The sequence below is a fragment of the Lissotriton vulgaris genome, chromosome 1_1 (assembly GCF_964263255.1).
Source record: "Lissotriton vulgaris chromosome 1_1, aLisVul1.2, whole genome shotgun sequence".
NCBI lineage: Eukaryota > Metazoa > Chordata > Amphibia > Caudata > Salamandridae > Lissotriton > Lissotriton vulgaris.
In genome coordinates this window covers 1,561,622,287-1,561,642,752 of record NC_141685.1, presented here as the reverse complement: position 1 = coordinate 1,561,642,752, position 20,466 = coordinate 1,561,622,287, and the positions used below count along the sequence as shown (strand labels likewise).

The window sequence follows — 20,466 nt, the reverse complement described above, 5'->3', positions numbered from 1 at the left end:
GGCCTGTAACTCCACTTTTCAGTACTGTTTATGCCGTCTTGTTTTTAAAACTTCTTTAAATTAATTCAGTCCTTTCTAACTGACAGGATACTAATACTACAGAGATGATCATCCACTAAACATTCTGGGGGTATTGATTTGGGTTATATTTTGGTTTCCTAAAACGAGACTGCCTATGATGTATCATTGAAATTCTGGAGTTCCTAGGAAAGTCTTAAGTGATGTAAGCCCAAACTTGGTATGCACACAGCTCATACAAAACTAAATTCTCTGGTAAATGTTTCTTGATGTTCCAGATAGCATACCTGATACATATCAAGGCCAGTAAGCTGGCACATCTTTCCCTATTGCTTTACCACTGTCAATTTCTTTTCTCTAATTTGATCAACTTGATGATTTAGCACACAAATACAAGGTAAGTTGGAAAATGATGGGATGTAAAGATACAATTATGAGTTTAAGCTGCTTCTTTCACCTTTCTTTACCATATTCACGGGCACTGATATATATTTTTTTTCACGTCTCTGCTTGCTGCTGTTTTAGCACTAGTCTTAATCAGGTGCCTTATTTCATACTAATATTATTGTGCTACATGTTACTGCTTTTTTTTGCCCACCTGGTGAATGAAATACTTCAGCATCCATTTTACCAAGGACAAATGTTTAATTTTCAGGACTTAGAATCAGCCTCCTTGGCTGTATGCTTCCCTTGCATCTCTTAATTTGTATGCATTCCGGCAGATTATTTAGGTGCTGCCACTTTTTCCTTTGCCTGTTTTTGTATAAACCAGTGTTATGACATTTACTGTATTTGGAGTGCCTATCTTGGCATGGTTCTGTAGATGCATTCAGGGACGTTAGCCAAGTTTTAAAAATGGACTGGTGATGAGCATGATGCCAAAAGCATCTAGCATGTTACTGCGCAGATGCTTTTTTTGCTGTGTGGGGACAAAATGTGGTCCCACCTTCATGAGAAATGTTCTATAACCTGAGAGCACGTACGTTATTTCATTTTAACACTCGCCACAGTTTTTTAAGATAACTGACTGGATGCTTTAACCCAGGTTAACATTTTTTGCTTATTTTATTAATTTCCTTTGCTGATAATATTAAGAGAAAGGGCAGAATTTGGTAAATAATTTTTAATTTTTAAATACCAATTTAAAGCCGCCATTGTGCCTGTACATTTTTTATAAAATGAACATCACACAAGTCAATCTGCCTTTCATTTCAGTTTCCCTACCCTAATCCAACTAGGAGTCTCTCCATTGGTAGGTGCTGTATTTGTTACTATTTCTGAAAACCAATTCTAATTTGTTTTCTTTATCCAAGTGACATTTACATACAATTAAAAATGCACATTTGATTATTTCCAGATTTCGAATAGTCATTAAAGTCATTTGAACAACGTCTTAGGAATAATGTTAATACATTAAAACAATCAAGAATTATGTTGGCCCATTCACAGTATTAATACTCATCATAGGATCTTGATTTAAATTTATATTGCATTTACATAAAACAGTAAACATTTAATCTGTAATTAAGTTTTATATCTAGTCATGTGTGATTGTAAAGGTTTACTGTTCTGTCGAGTACTAATGTCTAAGCATGTTGGCATCCTGTCGTTTAACACCTTGGCTGCTAAGCAGATTTCCCTCCTGTGCTGAAATATTCAGAATGCCCTTTTACATGACGAGCTCAGCTAGTCATGAGCACACGAGAGGTGTACCTCATGACGCTCGTCATGAGCATCGAAGGGGTTAATGTACGAATTTGAGATAATCGCTGAATTATGGGTGAATCCAAAGTTCAGATTTGTCTCAATAGTTGTATCTGAAAGAGACCGTTTTAAATTCCATGCCTTAGGATTACCCCTAGGCATCAGACTGTATCCGTAGAATTCTTTCTCCTAGCAGTATCCCTGCACGTCAGTAGGTGGTGTTGGTCAACTCCGCGTCAGTCGTCGACGTCTGGGTTGCTGGGATGACGTTATAGTGGCTACTTAGATGCCGCACCTTCGTGCTGACGTCAGTTCTTTCTTTTACTGCACCAGAGAGAGCTTACCCCTTTAGTAATTTTTTTACTAAGCTTACTTCAAGTTTTGTTGACTTCTTTTTCAAGTCATCATCTCCTGGTGTGCAAGGGGTGTCCCATCGACAGACCCGCTTCCAGCCCTGTGAAGTCTGTCACAAACTGATGTCTTTGCTGGAGTGGTTCCGAAAGCTGTCTGAGGCAGTTGGCTTTGCGCCGCTCCTGGTCTAGCTCGAGACGAAGGTCTTGAGACTGTTTGCGGAGCCACCACACCTCATCCAAGCCTTCACACTCCTCCTGTAAGTCGAAACACACGAAAGCGAAGAAGCTTCATCGCTCTTCGCCTTCTCCCTGGCATTCGGCAGATGTGACGCTGGATCCGGTACATCTTATCTCTAAGGCTCTGTCTCCGGTGCGTGATTCAGGTGCGACTCCGCGCCTCTCCCGTTTCCGGGAGCTGGGGCGTCACCTGCCCAGCTTCGTACATTCTACAAAGCCCTCCACCATTGTATGGGCAGCCCAATTCTGCAGGCATGCCTTCAGTCCTCTGCGTGTTTGGTCAGATCTGGATCGGCACCTGACAACCTTACTGGACCTTCCCCAGCGACGACGCCTCCGTCCCCATCCCAGAGATGGACCGGAGCCCACCCGGCATTGAATCACACCGGAGGGTACTTTTGTTCCCTTGTTCATCCCAGGTGTTACGCATCGCCCTGAAGGTGGTGATGAGGCCTGGGAGGGGTCGCTGGACCCTTTGCCAGACCAGCTGGAAGAACCGAACTGGAGAGAGGAATAGAGTGATGCCAGTGGTCTGGACACTTCACCAGACCTTGGCATGCTATCTCCCTTTACCGTGGCTACGAAGGATGGAGCGTCCTAAGCTGCGGCGATGCGTAGGGCAGCTGAGGCCTTGGGCCTGGAGCTTCCTACAGTGGCAGTCAGGACTAATCTCCTGACGGTGGTGCTTCAACCTACGGCAACTTCCTCGGAACCCCTCTTGCCCTTCAAGAAATCCCTCATGGATGTTCTTCTGGGCACTTGGTCCAAGCCCAGCACAGGGGCTCCTGTAGAACAGACGCTTGCCCACCGCCCGGCTCCAGGTGATCCCATTTTAATCACCCAACACCCTTCCCCCTGAGAAATGTATGGTCCAAGCTTCTTCTTCCAAGGGCGCATTCCCTTCTGCTACTCCAGACAGGGAATCCAATAAGCTGGATCATCTTGGTGAGCGCATGTTCTCTTCCTCCAGCTTGGCACTGCGTCTGTGAATACCGCATGCCTCTTGGGCCGATACTACCATACAGTCTGGGATACGGTGGCGCAAATGCTACCTCAGTGCTTGGATGAGGCCCTGGCTGTTCTCTCACAGGCTGTGGCAGATGGGAGAGACGCAGCAAAATCCATGATTCGCTGTGTACTGGATAACACGGACTCATTGGGCAGAGCGATTGCTATGTCGGTAGTATCATCCATAGCCGTGTTTCTACCTTTGCAGTTGTCAAGTCCCACATCTGCCAATATAGGAGGTAGTAAGCTGCCAGATCAGTTAAAAAGCAGCCCTCACAAGAAACTAAATGGGGCCAACTCCTTCCAGGTTTACTATGTAGACCTGTGGTTACCAGAATGTAGATGCCTTAGGAAGTTGTACAGGTGTTAGCAGTGTCCAAGCACACCATTCTGTCCTGACAAATACATGTTCAAGGATTATTTGACCACTCTTTGCTTTACCCCTTACTTGATCAGACCATGGAATGTGTCAAGCTTTAATTAGCTCCTGCCGGCCATTTCTCATTCATGCCATACTTAATCAGGAGTTTCCTCAGCGCTTAGTCAGTTTCGGGTCAGCATTTATTGTGACCCTTAGATAGAGAGGTCTTATTGAGCTCTATCATTTTCTTGAATCTCTTTTTAGATTTACATGCTGTGCATATTCTGCCATCTACTGATTAAAGCCATAAAGTCCTAGATTCTGTCTAAACCAGGCACTGGGTTTACCATTTGTCATCCCTTGTGATGCCTTGTTTTTCTTGTAGTCCTTTAATACCAGACGGTCACTCAGTGGCTCACTTGGAACACTACACTGTAGAGGATTATTCTATGACCTCTCCAGGTCATGCCTGCACTATTGCCAGTGTTTGTATTGACCACTCTAGTACCAGTGCTTTCTGCCCTCTCACAAATGATTCATTGTCATTTTTGAGTCTCTCCAAAGAGGGCTTATGAACTGGAGTCACCCCAGTCAACGTGAACACTGATTATACTGGTACCATGTTTAATCTTTTGAGGTAGAGTAAAATAGGTCCAATTGGATTCATTAATCACACTATTCATGTTTCATTTGGGCCCTGGTATGAGTCTAGTCCAAAAAGTGTGTAACGTAGTTCAATTTTGTATGCAGAATTGTTGCAGGTATTTGACTTTGACATTAACATTAGTCTTTATTGACAGTCCAGTGGGGTATAAATATTATAAACTAAAACTTTACACAGAAGTTGTTTATGAATTCGTACTAGAAATATTAGTTTAGCAAAAGGTGCATATAGTGTGTAAAGTGTTCATTTCAGAGACCACATACAAGGACCTCCTGGCCCTTCTTCAGCACATGATTTAGTTCTTGGGTAGTGTGTAAACATGTTTTTAAGTGCAAAAAGCACACTGGCACATCAAATAGTGAAAGGAAAAACATAATAACTGCTGCCAGGGATAGAAAAAAATGGCCTGAGGTTCCTTGTTCATAAGAACATTTAAAAAGTTAAGTTTGAATTGCAGATTGAAGGGCTGGATATTTAGTCCTGATGCATAAAATGTCATCAGTTGGTCAGCATGAAAATGAAAGGGAAAGAAATGCCTAGTATGTAAAATTTTACGGGTTGCAAATTAATAACATACATGTTGAACCAGGGCCAGGATGTAAATGTATAAGTCTCTGAAATGAAAACAGTTTGAAATGACTGACTAGTAGCATAAGGATTTCTCTGGAGAAGTCTTTCCAGAACACAACTTAAGTTGTGCAGGAGCTGTCAACTAAACAAAGCAGGACATACTTTTCTTGTGAATTCTCAAATTAAGCTGCAGTCATTAAATTACCAACTCCGTAGCTAAGAATAATAATGTTTGTTATCGGCCGCCCACGTGGTCCCACATCTACGGGCCATGTATCAGGAAAGCTGGGAAAAAGGTGCCCTGCCCCCAGACCAGCGACTGGCAAGTATTGTGGTAATCTATAAAACGGGCAAACCAGTGGAAGACTGTTGCTCCTATAGACCGATCTCATTAATTAATGTGGAGGCGAAAATCTTGGCGAAGGTTCTAGCCACGCGACTGGGGACAGTTATAACCTCGCTGGTACACCCGGATCAGTCCGGCTTTATGCCAGCAAGAAATACGGCCCTTAATATCCGTTGTCTACACAACGTGCTGGCCCCGCAGGAATATTTAGAAGAAGACGCTGCTATATTATCCTTAGAAGCCTCTATGGCCTTTGATTCAATAGAATGGTCCTACATGTTTGAAGTATTAGTAAGAGCGGGACTAGGCCCAAAATTCATACGATGGGTGCGATTGCTGTAGACCGACATATACGGACAGGTTAGAGTGAATAATTACACGTCCAGACAGTTTTCACTTCGTAGAGGTACAAGGCAGGGGTGTCCCCTATCACTGTTACTATTTGCATTAATGCTGGAGCCCCTAGCAACGTGGATAAGGAAATATGTGATGACTAGAGGCCGGAGATGGTCCTCTGAATACGGAGATAGAATATCACTCTATGCAGATGATATAGTGTTATACCTGGCATATTCATATAGATCCATTCGGGTGGTCCTAGACATCTTTACTAACTTTGGGAACTATTCTGGATACACTATTAACTGGGGCAAATCGATATTGTACATGCTTCATGGACAGACTCCAAGTCTTCCAAAAGACTGCCCACTAATGGTAGCAACAGACGGCTTTAAGTACCTAGGGGATCTTTGTTACACCGGATCCGTCACTTTTCTACAAGAGCAATCTGACACCGTTGCTTGCTCGACTGAGAGCGGATGTCCAGCATTGGAGATCCCTGCCACTGTCCTTGGTTGGCCGGGCTGTCCTCTTTAAAATGCTTTCTCTCCCGCGTTTCCTCTATGTTCTACTGAACTGTCCGACTAGAGTTCCTGATGCCTTCTTTAGTGCAGTGGAGGGGGGAGGTGCGTACATTACTATGGGATGGGAGAGCCCCCAGAATAGCGCTCCAGAAATTAACGAAGGGATGGTATGATGGGGGTATAGCCCTGCCAGATATTCGACTACATTATTGGGCCTCGCAGTTGATCACAGTGAATAGATGGAAGTATACCCTGCCTGATGACCCGGCTTGTGCCCTAGATAGATATCAGATGGACAGAGCAGGCTATCTCTGGGTGTTGTACTAGACGACTCGAAGAAAGAGGTTTGTAGGCCCTGCCCAACATACCCTGCAGATATGGAGGTTAGCTAACTCCCGATTAGGTTGGACAAATAGACTTACTACTATGACGCCGCTATGGACTACACAAAAACTGGGTATGCTCTGTCACTATCCCGGGTTTGACAAATGGGACATGATTGGTATCTCGGTGGTAGGGGATCTGATTTAGAAAGGTAGGATTTTGCGGTTTGAAGAGCTACAGAAAACGTATCAACTGGCACCTAGTGAAACCTTTCGGTATTTGCAAATCAGACATACGTTGATGGTGGCGTTTCCTGACTGTGCAGATATACAAGACTACACTCCCCTAGAGGACCGTCTACTAGATGGACATCTACAGAATAAGGCGATCTCCCTCACATATAGGAAGCTCAGCCACCGTATGCCAGACTCCTTCATACAGCTCAAGGAAAAATGGGAAAGGGACTTGGGGGAAATAGAAGAGGAGGACTGGAGACAAGCATCAATGTCTCCTAGAGAGGCTGCCATTACACTTAGGTACCGACTCATACAACTCCGTATCCTACACCGTTCATACTTAACTGGGACTACTTTGGCGAAGATTGGGTCAAAGTCAGACAATCTGTGTTTCAAAGGGTGCAAACAGTCGGCTGGCTTCTATCATATGATCTGGGAATGTCTGATGGTACAGAACCGATGGTATAGGATAGTGACACATCTGCAATCTGCCCTAAATAAGTCAATTACCTTGAAGCCACGACTTGGCCTGCTGAACATATGGGACGCTACGGACCTTACGGAGACGGAGCAGCAGTTTGCAACGCTTGGCTTCACCCTCTTTAAAAGAGAAATAGATAGAGGATGGGGAGGGGTCAGTCCACCAGGAGTAGCCGTTTGGATGAGGGAACTGGATAAATGCATGATTGCTGAAAAGGAAGTGTTTAACGCTCGTGGGTGTCCGAAGAAATGGGATAGGAAATGGGCCAAATGGAATATGTGCAGAGGAGAATTATGTGCATCTCTAGTGGTAGAATTAGAAATACCAAGGAACAGGGATAGAGAGCGAGAAACGTAACATATACAATATGTAAAGCTATTGACTAATGTGATGGGACATATGTTTGGTGATGTGATAATAACTTGTGTAACAGTATATGATTTGGCATTTATGCAATAAAAATATTTTCCCAAAAAAAATATTAATGTTTGTTTTTATTTTTGTGCCTTTTTAAAATTCTCCTGCTATATTGTTTGCTTCTTGTAATTCCCCAGGCCATAGCACAAATGTTTTGGGAAACCCCTGATTTAAAAACCAGCGATCTTCGTTACTTAAACAGCAGAAATCAGGGCTTCTAGGCAATAGTGCTTTTCTCACTGGGAACACTCCCAACTCTGCGTGATAAGGAACAAGGTGGTGCTGGTTTCCTTCTCCATGCACAGTGCTGTTTAACATGATGCTTCGTTTGGAAACAATGTTTAATTATTAGAAGAAATCTGCAGGAATTTATTTAAGGCTACAAGCATGTTAACATCTTCCTACTCCTAAAATTGGTTACACAGCATACAAAAATCAAAGCTCGCACTGTTGGAGGTTTCTCCTAATTCAATTGGGATTGTTTTTGCTTCCTACAAGTAGTACGTGGTGTGCAAGAGAACGGACAGCAATGGGAGTTAACAGAGCTGTGGGAGTTGACTTTTTGATGTGTTGCTTATACAGTTGAAAGTCTGTGCCTGTTAATTTACCCCCTGTTTCCGGGTGTAATGAGGGTCATCCACATCCAGTTGTGAGATACATGTGTGCTTTAGACACCGAAGACATGGTAAGCTTTTTCAAGGTACCTGTGAAAGGTTTGCAAATTTTCTAGATACTTTATGGAACAAATAAACACTGTATTGAAGTTCCTTTGCACTTTTCTAGTTTTTATTTTGCCCCTGAGCAGCTGCAAGTTCTCCTTTTTGCAGAAGATAAACTCTTTAGATAATGTTTTGTACTCTGTGCTTTGGGCATTTCAGAATGAAAGTGTTTAGGGTTTGAAAATATTTTTATCTCTAGTCTTTTTGTCCTCTTAGGTTATTTTTGTTGGGGTATTTTCTCAATCTTTCATTGTGCTTCCTTCAGGGTCTGTGTTCCTCTTAATGTCTATGGCTATTCCCACGTTCCTAATGTTGCCTCGGTTTTTGTGCTTTTAAGTGTTTCTCTGCATGTTTACGTCTGATTCTGTGCAAGTTGTACTCTGCCACACTTCCTGCTGTTTCTCCTGCTCTGTCAATATCTACCTGTTTTTGCAGACAATAGGCTGCTTGCTATTTATCTTCCTCTTTTTCATTACTTTGTTATTATTGACTGTTACCAGACCTAGACAAATCAGAGTTATCCACCTTATACCTAGACACAGAGAAGCTTTCAAGGTAGCAGCAGACATTTGCAACTTAAAAATTACTTGAATCAGTGTTACAAACATTTGTGTTTAGACTTTAAAGTTCTCCATCAACTCTCACATGCACCACTTCATCTGCTGCTGTGAGTGGCATGACCTGAATGTATCTGTTGGTCATCCTTGTTATAGCCTACTGCAGAGGGACTAGATGAAAGAAATGAATTGTGCAGGCGTGGCTAAATTGAATGTGCATATTTATGTTTCCCAGAAACCTCAATGGCTATTAGATGCTGTAACTAAGCAACCTTCATGGCTGTTCAACAGTTTCATTCCCTTAAGCCATCTACTTCTGAAAAAAGTCCAGTTCTGTTTTCTGGATGGGGGAGATGTGATTGGCTGGCTTGCCATTGAGTGTTGCTATACACTGGAAGACGTTGGCTGTTCAAGCAAGCTGTCTAAGGATCAGACGATGCGTTTTCAAAACATCCCATTGTTGGTGTGGATGACAATCTCTAACTTAAATTGGCCATCTCCCCTGGCTCTGGCTTCCTTGTTAATCCATGGATGAATATTAAACTTCAAATTGGAAATTTGTATTTTGGGCTCTTGAGTCAAGCGTTGACTTTTGATCTTATCGACTAATTGAGTAGGTGTAACATTTTTTGGCAAACATTCCGTGTTCTTGCCCGTCTCTTCCAGTAATTTGGTGCAGCTGTTCTGTCTACGTTTAGATTATTAGGAATTTACGCATGATCTGAAGTCTACTTTCACCCTACTTGTCCATTTCTGTTCCCACTTTTCCAAGTAGGGATGCTTACCCCTAATAAAGATCTAAATTCTCCATTGGAATGCTGAGATCACCGGCCACAACTTGAACATCTCTAGATGGGATGAGACGTCAGCCAGCTGTATTTCTGATTTATGCCAGCCAATAAATTTGTAATAAATAAATAATAATAAATTCTGCAACTGGGTGGATCTGGCTGTTCTACAAGCTGTTGGCATTAGAATTAGTGTTTACCATATAATAGTTGGTCAGTTTGGGAAGTGTGTGTATCTTAGAATCCTCACTGATTGTCTTAAATGTAGGATAACTGCCACCAGCTTGCGTGAATCTCATATTTCTGCCTTATTCAAATTCCTTGACTATTAGTCAAGTTTCCTTTCGGTGGGAGGTAGAAGACTGCCATAGACCCACAATCTGTGTGTGTGATCTGTCCATCATCTACTCATTCGGTGTCCAGTTGCATGTTCTGAGAAAATGATAAAAAGTGAGTGAGAACAGAGAAGGGATTTGACTTATAGTGCAGTTAAATGTTAAATGTCGTATACTTGTAAAGCGCACAGCTGCCCCAGCAAAGGGGCGTCACGGCGCTGTATACCGCTGGGGGACCCATCCTGGCTTTCCCTGTGAGATGGTCCCTCCTGGGCATCTCCAAGGTGAAGACAAGCATCCCCGACGCTGATGGGGCCGTTAGTAGAGATTAAGCAAGCTATTGCCCAGAGTTGCTGAGTGGGACCCATGGTTGGAGTAGGCACCGAGGCGAGAATTATGGAGTCTGCTGACCATGGCCCAAGACCCTGCTGCGTCTGGAATCGAACCCTGGTCCCGGGCCGACCTCTGCTTCCGGGTCTGCCGCCTCTAACCAGTGAGCCACACCACTCCAGTTAGAAGACCTTAAAGCGCAACAGGAAAAAAATAGCTGCAAGGCAGACAGGGAACTTCCTCCTGTTCTTTTGCGGTGTCCCAGAAAGGATGCAAAAGAATCAAAATCCAGAAAGAGACACTAATCCTGGTGATCACCTGTTGATGTTGAGAGAAGTCTCTACATTAATGTGCTCACTCTCTAGGGATTAATCTTTGACCGTAAAAAAACACTTGCTGGTTGCAGAGACATCAAAGTCAAGCCCATCATTGCTGATCACCCTATCATTGTTGGCAAAGGCACCACCACTGAGCATAAAGCATACAAGAGAGCCAGCTTGTGTTGAATCAGTTGATCTGTGCGGCTATTGACTGCAGATCTAGCAGCCACTCAAATTTTCTATGACATCTCTCCTCAGTAAGCATCCTGGTTGAGATTTAACATCTCTCAAACCTAATGAGCAACTAAAGACATTAAATCTTTGCTTATTCTGTATCTGTTTTCATTGGCTCACATACCGATGAGGAAATGGAAAGGATGAAGAAGCAGAGGCGTAAAAATTAGTGGGCTTGGAGGAATACAAACTATATTATTGATCCCAATAACATTCTTGTCATTATAGGTACCAAGAAATGCAGAGTTCAACATTTTCAGTGAGTGTAACGATAAAGCTTCTAGAGTGGCAACTTTACACACCTTATCAAAGATAACCCTCTAGAGGAAAAGGACGGTATAACAGCAACGTTCCATGTCATCTAGCAAGTTAAGAACCCACTCAAATAATGGGCACAACAGTTCCTCATCTGTTTGCCATTCCGGAGGAAGGGAGTGTTTTAAAATATTTTAGAGTGGATCCAAAGAACATCGGACAGATGAGTTTTGCAAATCATCGAGCACAGATGTGTCATGCAATTCAAAACTCCTCTCACACTTCTGCCAAAAGGTGCACTGAAAAATCAACTGCATGCATTTAGAAAGGTTTCAGTTCTCTTACAAAAAACAGAACTGCAACAGGTTCCTCCTCCCCAAAGAGGAGAAGGTATCTAGTCAAGATATGCTTTGGTGCCCAAAAGAGCCCCAGCATGGAATATTATCCCATTCTAGACTTGCAAAAAGCCAACAAATATAGGGTTGGGGGAAATCGGAAAGTTGACTGTGCACCAAATTTACCCACAATTAATGGAATGAGATTGAATGTGTTTTTTGGGTTTGCAAGATGCTTATTTTCATACCTCAGTAACTGAGAAACGCATAATTCTTGAGATTCTATGTGAGGAAAGCACACTATCATTACAGAATGCATCCCTTCAGCCCAAAACCTGTACGGAGAACTTTTATCAAATGTAGGGTAGTAGTGTCCGCTTTCCTATGCAAAAGGGAAACCTACATTAATTTGTAACTCAACAGTTTTCTCTTAAAAGCAAGGTCACCAGTGGGAGTTTGTTGCTATTTGGACTTCCCCATCACTACCTCAGACAAGTCAACAACCAAAAGTCAAATGCAATACCAGTTTAGATTGTCCACTATACATTTGCAACTTTAAACGGAGAGAAGTGTCTCCTTGGGAATAGAGCGCTTCCATTATGAAATGTCATTGTCTACATACACTGTCACCTACTGCAAGACTAGTATCTTCCATACTGGAATCAACAGCCTCTTGCATGTTTCTAGTCACAAATGCTCGTCTGTTCAAGAGACCTTTTCAACTGTGCAAAGAAATTCAATGGAATGAACACAAGGGCAATTAGGAAGACCATTTAACTCTCACTGTTGAAGCCAGAGAATCGCTCAATTGGTGGTCGTAAAAGATGTCTCCTTTTCACCAGGATGTTCCTTCTCAGACAATAGTGACCAAATGCATCTTGGACAGGTTGGGTAGCCCGTTTACAAGCCATATCAATACATGGATTGTGGACAGATAGTAGCTGTATTATTAATTGCCTAGAGCACAAACCCTGCTTCTAACATTAAAAGCTTTCCTTCCTTCCAAGACTACAACAGGTCCTTGTTACAGAAGGACAGCACACCAATGTTTTAATTAAATGAGCAAGTTGGACCAAGGTCCAGGATTATTTTATCACTGGAGGTGCAAGCAGTATGGCATTGTTCTCTTGCACAACAATTGTCCAATCAAGCAGTACACCTTCCAGGTCTTCTGAATTGGCAAGCAGATTTGCAAAACTGGTATTATATGAGAAACACTAATTATTTTTTTGTTAATTGTGGACCCTTTCGTACTGGATTGCCGTCTACAAAACAAACCTTTGATAGTGCCCTTTATTATTTATCAGTAAGCATGTGTATTATTTATCTTCGGCAAGCATACAATCCTAAGCCAAGAGCTCATTACACAAGATGGAAAGCAGCCTCTGATGCTTGGTTGAGAAATGTTGCCTTATTAAACATCTATAAACTATAATATGGAAATCCATCAATATGTTCACTAATCACTATTGTTTAGATGAAAGTAACTAGGGCTGACATTGCAGGGAAGCAGTTTTAAATACCCATTTGCTTGACTGTGTCTTTGAAATAATAAAATTGTGCTAGTTAAATCTGTTTGAATGTACTGACATTTGCTTTGAAGGATAAGCTTTCTAATCTGTTCTACATTTGTGGCTATCGGTGAGGATCCTACTTTGCAGAAAAAAGTTACTTACTTTAATCCTGCTTCTGCATTGTAGGAATCCTCAATGAAGTTCTAAAAAAACCTTTCCTCTTCCCTGCATGTCTTTGTCTCTGTCTCTATGAAGATTGAGTTCTCCTTCATGATGAGCCTTTTTAAAAAAAAAAAAAAATGATGCTGAGCGGCAAACTCAGTACAAAGCATGCTAGGAGTTGAAAGCTGGCGACATTTTTGATGCAATGTAGTCTGTTCACCTTGTTAGCCATTCTTCAAATGATATTTGTATTTCTCTCTTTAATGCTGTAAACTGAGTTAATACACCCTTCACCTTCTTTGTTGGTGAGCTAGAGCTCAGCAAGGCTTTGGTTGTCACCCTACCTTTGTGGCAGTTTTTATGAGTATTTCCCTGAAATATCTCAAATTCTGTGCCACAGTATCAGCATGGGGCTAACTAGCTTTCTCTTAAGGCTGCCTGTTAGTCTACCATTCATTGTTTTGTCTTCCTCAGCCTGTCTTTCTCACTCTGTAGTTTGTCCTTTGTTAGCCTCTGTCCCCTGCAGATTGCCTCTTTGCCACAAAGTTTCTGTTGATTTTTGTAGTGTTCTAACTTTGTACCTGTTTCTCTGGCCTACTGGCTCAGTGTGTCAATCCTTTTCAGTATTATATTCTTTGTATGGGCTATTTTGTCATACAATGAGTCACTTCATCTACGTGCATGCACCAAGAGGACGTGGTTGACTTGAGAAAAACCGCAAAGTCTGCCTGTTGCTCTGTCTTCATATTATGTCCTATTATGTAGCCCTTAGTTCTTTTTTGAATTCACAAGCAATAGAAAATGTATCTTCTGTGTGTTTCCACACAAGTTCAGGAATCGCAAAGGCATAGTTGGTCATTTCTTATGTGTAAAAGCATCCGGTGAGCAATTTATCTGAAGACTTAAAAATATTTTTTTCATGGTGCGCATGCTGCTCCATTTTGTCATAGAAATGCGCGGAATACAAATGTTGTTAATATCTTACCTTCTTAAAGCACAATACCTTTTCTTCTCGTTTTTTCCTTCCCTTCCATACAAGTGCATTTCTTTTCCCAAAATGTTCACTTACTATTGCATGATATTGTTCCAGCAGAATTGCACTATTGCATAATAGTTTCCCTCCATCTCCTAGTAAAGTGTTGCATTCACCCTTATTAGTGTAATCCTTCTACTTTCCATTCTTTACTACCAAATCTCCTCTTTGTGAGGGTGTCTCCTCCCGTCACAGGTGTATGATGTCTGAGAGTCTTGCTAGGTTTCTTGTGGCTGGTGAATGTCTTTTGTCTTCACTGTTTAATTTGTGTGTGTCTCATGTTTAGGTTTTTTTACCCCAATGCTGGGTAATGTTAATTTAGTAAGGCATAATTGTGTATTTTAGTTTATTTATAGTAATGAGCTGAGCACTTGAAATGATGAAAGTTTCTGTTGCAGCTGGCACATATCTGTTACGAGGTGTTGTACACGTAATAGTATGGTGTGTGTCTTTTGATTGGGAAGGCAGAAACTAGGATACAAGCACTCAATTGGGAGGCATTCAAAAGCAAAATTGATACAGTTCTTGTTCTTGGCCTTTTCTCAAATAACTAGCAGAAGTGGTGTGGCCGAGCCACAGAAACCTAGTCTGGAGCAGCAAAGGATATTTGCCAGCAATCCTAACACCCGCCTCTAAAGAATTACTTTTGGCTACAATGGATTTAAAGTACATGACAACAGTTACACTGTTTGCAGTTGTTAGACAATTGAGGGCCCTAGTGCCCAAGATAAACACGTGCACCATGAAATGTGGTTCTAGCAGGAAAGTTTCAGCATGCATTGCTGCTTTTATCAATGCATTGGGTACTGTCCCTGTCTTAAGCTCCCACTGATAATTGAGAACTAAATGTAATGTATAGAGTTATGTTCACTTGGCCATCATTTAATTGGAGTGTTCTTGTACTAACATTTAGTTTGAACTGGAGTTTTCCCAGTGTCAATCCCATACAAGTGATGCTAGTTATGGGATTGAGATCTAAGTGTATAGATATAATTGCTGTCCATTTTTCTATTGAAGGTTTGCTAGTTATGTTTTATAAACTTCCTGGTGCTTTATGTCTGCTCGTGTGAACTTCCATTAGGAAAACAACTTTGAATTTACTTCACCCCCCCCCCCCCCCCCCCCCCCCCCCCCCCCATTGCACACAGCTGTTGACTTTTTTTGCTGTAGGATCCAACTATGATTTTGATTCCCTCGGTACTCATTACTTCATATTCTTACAGCAGCAAACTGTGATTGTTTCCACTTACTGTCCTCTACAACCCTTTCTTATTTTATGTAGCTATCACTTTGTATGGACACCAATTTTCAGTTGGTAGGTTACAACTCAGCCACATATTTGGTTAGTAAAGTTGTTCTATTGTATTGAGACCAATATATACGTAACAGTTTGTGTTTGATTGTATTCCCAAGCTAGGAATGTTTTCCTGTCAAAATAATACAGTGGTCTTCCCTGTTAACGTATTGATATGCTACATAGCCCATGCTACAATTTTTTTCATGTCTCATGTCGATACTACATAAATGTTTAGGTATGTTAAAACATGTATGAACTTTATTGTGCTGCAGTTTAGGGGTTAGATTAACATTTGAGAGGCATTGATCCGATTCTAAATGCCATTAGGTTAACAAAGAATATCATGGTATGATTAGTAGGTGTGACTTGAGGGGATGGGTTGTTACAGGAAGAAACCACTTATGTCCAGGAGGAAGCAGCTGTATCCCCTTTTCCAGACTCAATCTAGATGTGAGGAATCCCTCTGGAATTTCATGACTTTATAAATGCACTTTTCCCCCTCTAGCATGGATTTCCTCAGTAATTTAAAATTACCCTGATAAAGAGATATTAATAATATTTTATTACTTGATGAGCACAGATATTCCTGTTAGCCTACATTATTATTGTAACCATATGCATTTGATAGTCGTTTATAAGAGGACAAAAGACGACAAGGTGCAAAGATTCTGTTGAACTGCTGTATTTCTACACCCTTAGAAAGATCTCTTCACAGCCTATATCAGTTGCTTTTCATTTTTATTTTGAGATTTTTTCAATTTTGTGTAAAACAGATGCCAATTCAATGAAATAGATCAAGTGTTTCCATAAATAATTTTAATTATGTGATTAACATGTTCAACACACAGGTCATGTTTAAAATTGTTTGTTCCAATAATCTGTATGCTCTAAAATGTTGGGTCATTTCTGTTGAACTTCTGGAAGGAAAATAAAAATACATGGTTTTCTCTTGCTGTTTTTACATTTTTATTGTAATTTTCTGGTCTGTGAATACTTGAAAGTTTTGGTATTCTATTTTTTTTATATTTGTGTGCCTCCTTATTGTTGTCACGGTTTTGAGATACTTGCAGGCACTGCAGTACAATGTCTTTAACAGACTAGCTTCGGTTGAGTGGCAGTTATCACAAGTATTATGGTATTCTCAAGAGTTTGACGTAGTCCCTCTCACCTTACTGTAAGACCAAAATCAGAGCAATTTACAGATCCATTGTTCCTTGTTTGGATACTATTTGTTGTGGTGGATATGTTGGGTGCACCCCTAACTTGGCCTCGAACATCACTACACATCATTTTATCATGAAAATCTATGTAATCAAGTGTTCCTTTGTTTATAAGACTTCATGTTCGTAACATAATTTTTCAGTTCCCTATTGAATTGGTTTGAAAAGTTAATTGAAAGCAAATGTAATTGAATCCTTGTTCCCACTAAATACCATTTGCTGCATGTCAAATTCATGATTGTTAAGCTGTCTTTTTTAATATGCCTGTTAACTCATCCAACAAACCATGTGTTTGCCAAGGCTTCATTTCTTGGGCAGGCAAGTGTACATAGATATCAGTCGGAGGCGACGGAACAATTGCTTAAACAAAAAAATAATCACAGGAATTACTATACAAATTTGTGATTCGTATGTGATCAAAACACTTGATACAAAGACCACCACCTCCCTACTTCTAAATGGAGCACTTTTGCACAGCTGTTTATCATCGTTAAATGCTGTTGGTGTATGCCACTAAATGATTTTTGGCTTCTCCTTGCAACATGACTCCAGTCATTTCTCTCTGTTTTGAGTATCTGATACGATAAGCACAGTGAGCGTATCATCTCCTTCCCTACAAGCACTTCTGTGTTTATTACTCCTGTAGGTAACCAGATGTCTCCTGCCCTCTGACTTCTCTTTAATTCCTGGCTTCTGGCTATAAGGAATGTACTTTCTGCAACTTGCCATACTCTGAAATTGAACCTTTCAGTTTGCGTTTTTAAAGGACAATTGCATAGATATTTGGCTAGTTTTGTGACCCGTGAAACTTATAATTTGCAGTATTTCAGTGGTCAGAAGCAACATCGATGTTAACTACTCAAAGTGCCCCGTACAGGTTATCTTTTGTGTTTAGGCATTCCATAGATGGAAACGTGGAGCTAGTGCTTTGCTTCCTGGGGGTTTGAGGCGATGATGGGAGGAGGGCGTGCCGACTCTAGATTCCTATACATCCCAACACTGTGCTTAATCTTGCAACTTTACATTAGAGCTTGCAAATGTTAGGCCACATCAAATCCCTTGACAGGAGAAAAGACTTTGTCTTCTTGGCAGCATAGACACAAATTGCTAGGTGTTTACCACCCAGCTCTCCTGAAACATATTTGGCTTCACTTTGTGTACTTTAGGCCATGTTCCTGCTTTTGTGTCTTGTATGGGTCAAGTGTGATGTGTAGTAAGGAGTCTTAACTGTTCCTGTTAGCTATCTATCCATATCAATTCACTTTTTATCTTGATAACTGTTCAGCATAAATTTAGTAGATAGTTTGAGGGATAGTATAGACCAGGAATTCAATATTCAGTTTTGTTAAAGCATTTGAACCCATGAGATCGATGACATTAAACTGTTGAAATTGCGCTTTTTTTATGGCTCTCACGTGAGCGAAAACATCTTTCCATTTGTACTGCAAATTCTCTTTGATTTTTTACGTAACACTAGGTTTTTCTTTTGGGTCTGCCTCAAAACCTTCAGCGAATGCGAAGGGGATGTATCACCAAACACCTCTAAATTGAATACTCAGTTTTATCAGATCAGAAATCTTTTGTCTAGTCATGTAGCATTAAGTTTTTACTGATTTTCCCTTCAAACCCCCTGGCTAAAATATCTTTTATTTTTTGGGCTCCACTGTGAGTTTTCCGAAATGGGCTGGAATAGTGCTCAGCACCGACATTGGGACTACTAGCACTGCTGCCCACCCTTCTGGAAATGGACAGACTGCCTCACTGCTATGCTTTCATGTATCTGAAGTGGGTGTGAACAGGGCGAAAATTAACTGGAGTCCAAGATTGGACAAATGGAAGACAAGGCCATAGATCGAACTTTGTATTCCCTGCGGCTCCTCTTTTGATAGATTACTTAGAGCTGTGCAAAAGTGCTCATGCCTCCTGGCAGGTTTATAATGTGGGTTTGGAGGAGAGGTCGCTGTAGGTCAGAAAGTGCGAGAGTCACCACGATAAGTAAACTGGTACGAATTTCACTGCATTTCTAGACGTAGGACCATTGACCAGTACTGTCTAGTTGAAATCTAGCTAGTTACTACATTGCACTCTTAAATACATTTGATACTTTTCTTGAAATCATTTTGTTATTGTGGTTTATCATTTTAGATAACCCTAATATTAACACAATGTTAAACCTTGCATGCAGTCCTGAATGCCTACTATTGACCCTGTCTTGCACTGGCACAGTGCAGTTGTATTTTCATTATTATGGTGAACATATTCACTGCTTTATGTTCCCCTCGGAGATTGCTTCACAATCAGTTGTGTGCATAGCATATCCTGAAAGAGTAGCTTCGTGTTTGTTATGAAATGATAGAGTTAATGTTTTTAAAATATATTTTCAGCCTAATGTTTGTTTTTTTACCTCCTAAGTACAATGATTTTTCAGTTGACAAAAACCCAGCAGGTGGTGCATGAAATAAATGTACATGTTAAACGAGTCTAACATGACTTTTGTAAGGGCATATTATTGATGTGGCATTTTCTCCTTCGTTTTCAAATGTCTTCATGTATGTTCTGCACACAGAACACAAAAGTGTAAATAATTTGCCTGTCTACTGTACTTCCACATTGGTTGTTACATTGGTTTAGGGTTTGTAGTTTTCTGCTGTCATGCCTTTAAAAAATATATTTGATATTTTGTAACTCTCTGACTGGAAGCACATTTAAGCATTGTATTTTATTAATAGCTTTTATCTGCAAGTACAACTTAGCATGTTAGTCTCTTTATTTGGACTTTTTAAAATGAGTGGTCTTTTCTAAAGTGAAACCTCACCATCACAAAATCGGAAATTCTTTCTCACTGAATAAAATGGTTAAATAAAAAGTTGATTTCATGCATAAATATATTTGCTAAATGTGCATTTGTTTAAGCCATTTTGCAGTGTATAGTAGATTCCGATTCTGTGATTTAATTTGACCATTTTCTGAAAGTGATAGATATATTTTATGTATAGTTAAGCCAAATGTTATTGTTATGGGGCGTAGCAAAATCTACATCATAAATTTTGACACATTACAGTTGAAGGAAGAGGAGGAACACCCCGCAGGAGACACTTCATGGAGAAACACACTTGGCAAGCAGTTTGCTTCATGTGATTGAACTGAACTTCTAAGAATTCATGGATAACATGAACAGAAATAGATGTGAATAAAGCAAATCTGCAAATATGGTAACCAGTAGCTCTACTTTTATTTTTATGTTGCTTAACTGTTTTATTTGAAAGAAACTTGTGATTTTCAAGTTATAGCTTTTGCAACGTTATTACTGGTTAAACTACATTTGAAATAATCTCCAAGCAATTGGAAGTCAAGTAACTCCTTGTTTTTATAGTAGTTTGTTGTTAAAACGTTCATGTTCTGATAATGTCTGTAAATGGTTTCACTTTGATTACAATAGATGTAGTGTTGTAATAAACTGTTTAATGCGGCCGCTGTGTAAATCTGTTAAAATTATTTGATGTATACATACCTCAGGGACCGTACATTCATTATTTTATTTTTTTCACAAAATAACTGCTAACGGCCCAGACCTGCAGTAGATTTATATTGGTTTATCATATGCATTGCATAGTCCTGGTGAATAAACAGTGTTCTAAATGCTTATTTGATATGGAGTATGCCACGCACTGATAATATTATTTTTGTAGCTGATTGTGTTTGGTATGTAAAACTGTAAACTATGCTGGTTGCATTCCATTCCAATATTACTTGTACATTTCTTTATGGAGAAGAGTGGTTATGAG

The 20,466-nt window shown here is 40.6% G+C and overlaps 1 protein-coding gene across 4 annotated transcripts in view; it reads left to right on the top strand.

Annotated features, from left to right (window-relative positions):
* CPSF6 (cleavage and polyadenylation specific factor 6) overlaps nt 1–20,152 on the top strand; it is a 392,748-nt gene extending 372,596 nt beyond the window's left edge. For all 4 annotated transcript variants that reach the window (XM_086918040.1, XM_086918046.1, XM_086918044.1 and 1 more), the window contains one exon: nt 19,743–20,152. The gene's annotated coding sequence lies outside the window, so the exon portion shown is untranslated. The remainder of the gene's footprint in view (nt 1–19,742) is intronic.
* The last annotated feature ends 314 nt before the right edge of the window (nt 20,153–20,466 follow it).